The following is a 2,964-nucleotide window of genomic DNA, read 5'->3' as shown; positions in this document are numbered from 1 at the left end:
GTACATAATTGATTCTTCCTATAGAGAAACCTCTCTCCCTAAGCTTCCATTGCTTTATTTTACCATCCCAAGTAAAATATTTTGGTATTTCAGCATAAGTGAACTGTCTAGCAAACTCGTTAACCTGATTCAGTTTAAGGTAGGCCATGAACATAGAATCCACATTAGCTCTTCTTTCCAAAACATCTTCAATGTTCTCTTTTCTTTTGTAATAAACTGGTTGCTTTCCTGGAGGATGGAATGGAAGTTTCATCACTGGTATGCTTCTATACTGTATTGGAAATTTGAAAAGCCTCTAAGCTGCTTCCGAAGCTGAAACATATCTTTAAAAAGCCAAAAATGTGAATATCAATTTTTCTACACAAACGCTCAATAATCAGTATATAGTTTTTAATTTTTAAAATAATGGGGAAAGCAAATACCTGCAATCAAACCAATGTTTTACTTCATCTTTCTTCTTTTCTTCGAGATTTATAGAAGATGAAGTATGTCCAGTCCCTGCTTCCTTTGTGATGTTAGAACCATTACCCTCGCCATTATCAACTGAAGTAGTTTGTTTTTTAGGTTCTATCACAAATGCTACACGATCTTGTCCCTTGTTAATATACTTAAATAAGTACTTGATGGAACCAGATTGGTTGCACCACTCAACATTGATGTGAGCCCGATAGCGCAATGATAGGAGACGATTATAAGGAACAACATATCTGTTATCACACTTTATATCATTCTTCTCTACATAAGTCGTAGATACTCTTCTCCTATAAACTGGATATCCATCTTTGCCAACACTTGTATCTTCAACATGGACCTTAGGGTAAAATTTAGAACACTTTCCATCAACCATACATGGTGAATTTGGTTTAGCAGCACCACACGGTCCGTGGATCATGCAATCCTTGACAACATCGTATAGTTCAGGATCTTGAAGCTTATCTGGAATCTCAGCAGATATGATCTTGTTAATATCATCGCCTGTTGGTAATTTACAACTTTGATCCATGAATAGAAGGATATGAGCATGGGGTAGTCCTCTTTTCTGAAATTCAATGGTGTACATTGCTGCATTAGTAGCAAACAGATTGTTAGTAAAATCTTAGACCAGAATTTAATTTAGGAAGCTCAACAAAATACTTACCCGCTGTAGTCTTCCCTAGTATATGTTCTTCTGTTAAATCTCTCATAAGAGACTCAAGTTTTATCTTGAACATCCGACACATAATGTCTGGTCTATCATCTGAATTCAATTTGCTCTTCTTCAAGTACCTTGTTATTTCTGGCCACTTGGGATTACATGTAAAAGTAATGAATAAGTCGGGAAACCCATACTGTTTACATGTAGTCATGGCATCATAATAACTCTGCAACATATAGCGAGGTCCACCAGTAAAAGAGGCAGGGATTCGAACTTGCTTCCCCTGCTCTTCCATGTTATTGTTTCCACCTTCGGCTGCTGCTTCAAGAGATGCGTAATTATCACATCTTAGATTCGACTGGTTAAATTTAATATACTTCAACCTGTTTGATTCCAAACTGGTGTATGCATCTACCAAAAACTGTTGGAATAGACGCTTAGACCTTAACAGAGTTTGGGATTCATTCTCTCTTTCTTGGATCCTGAAAGCAAACCACTGTCTAAGACTAATAAACTTTTTTTCTGTATCTGTTTTGTCACCTCTAAAGCCCTTCTCTATTCCAATTCTGAAACCATCTTCACCATAGGGAAAAATTAGAGGATATTGTAGTGCCAAGTAAGAAACATGTACTTCACTTATTCTTTGTAGCCTTCCACTACTCTTCTCTTGCACAACAATATCACGTTCAGGCATTTCAGGACGAAAATCTCCTGGAATCAATGCAGCAACTTCAGATGCAGTTGGCATATAATATGTTCTACCATCCTTGTAACGCCCCCGAACCGCTCTATGACCACCAAGGTCATCGGGCAGCCACGAGACGCCACTTGCGGAACTGCACCGAGGTGATCCGGCCGAGGGACGGAAGCTGCAGACTTCCCGACCGGTCCTCCCTAGCACAATACCACCCGCTACCGAGGTTACTTAGGCTTTTCAAGCCTCGCGGCCTGGTGCGTTGTGTTGGTCCGGACAAGGCCGAGTATCATTTGCAACTTGCCATGCTTTCCTGAAAACCGAATATATCACTTTAATAAAATATTTCCTCGAAAATAAATCATCAAAGTAATACATATAGATAGTCGGAAAACTTTACTCTTAGTCGTTTAAGAAAATATAGGGTTTTACAAGAAACACAAGAAAACCCTATCCGGTACCCTAACGTTTGCTCCGGCTCTAGACTCACTTAGGCTTCCCTGCAAAGCCAAAACGAAGAGTCATGAGTAATCTAGGATTACTCAGTGAGTCTGGGTACCCCCTTCTATCCTAACCAGGATACTACTCTTCCCAAGCCGACTACCCCGACAACCAAAGAAAGCTAGCAAGCCACAAGCGATAACATCAAAGCAACGCAACAAAAGCTATAGCGGAAGCTTTCTGTCCACTACCAATGACCATGCAACAGAGATTAGATCACCACGATCTGTCTCGAACCATTCCAATCTGCCACCAGCAGAGGAAGGCAATTCTTAAGCCACAAGAGAAAATCACTTGGGTCTTAAACTCGTGTCTCCCACACGCAACTTACTAAGACGTCTAATTCCAAGACTCTTAGACATCACACAACTTACTAAGACGTCTAGCATAAGACGCTTAAACTTCACACCACCACACGCAACACGCAACATGCAAGGACGACTAGACATAACAAGAAACACTTAAATACTCTAGACTCTTTACTCCTAGGGCCCTTCGATACCCTGTTCCATTCCAACACCTGCTCCATGCCGAGACCACACAGGTCACCAGCATGAGCCCACACACACTCATGCCACATCGTCATGCAGCAGTCACGCCGGTAGCTAGCCAGCCGTGACAGTATCCCCGCGCG

This window comes from Camelina sativa, chromosome 5 (genome assembly GCF_000633955.1).
Source record: "Camelina sativa cultivar DH55 chromosome 5, Cs, whole genome shotgun sequence".
Taxonomy (NCBI): Eukaryota; Viridiplantae; Streptophyta; class Magnoliopsida; order Brassicales; family Brassicaceae; genus Camelina; species Camelina sativa.
Note: the sequence above shows the minus strand (reverse complement) of the source record.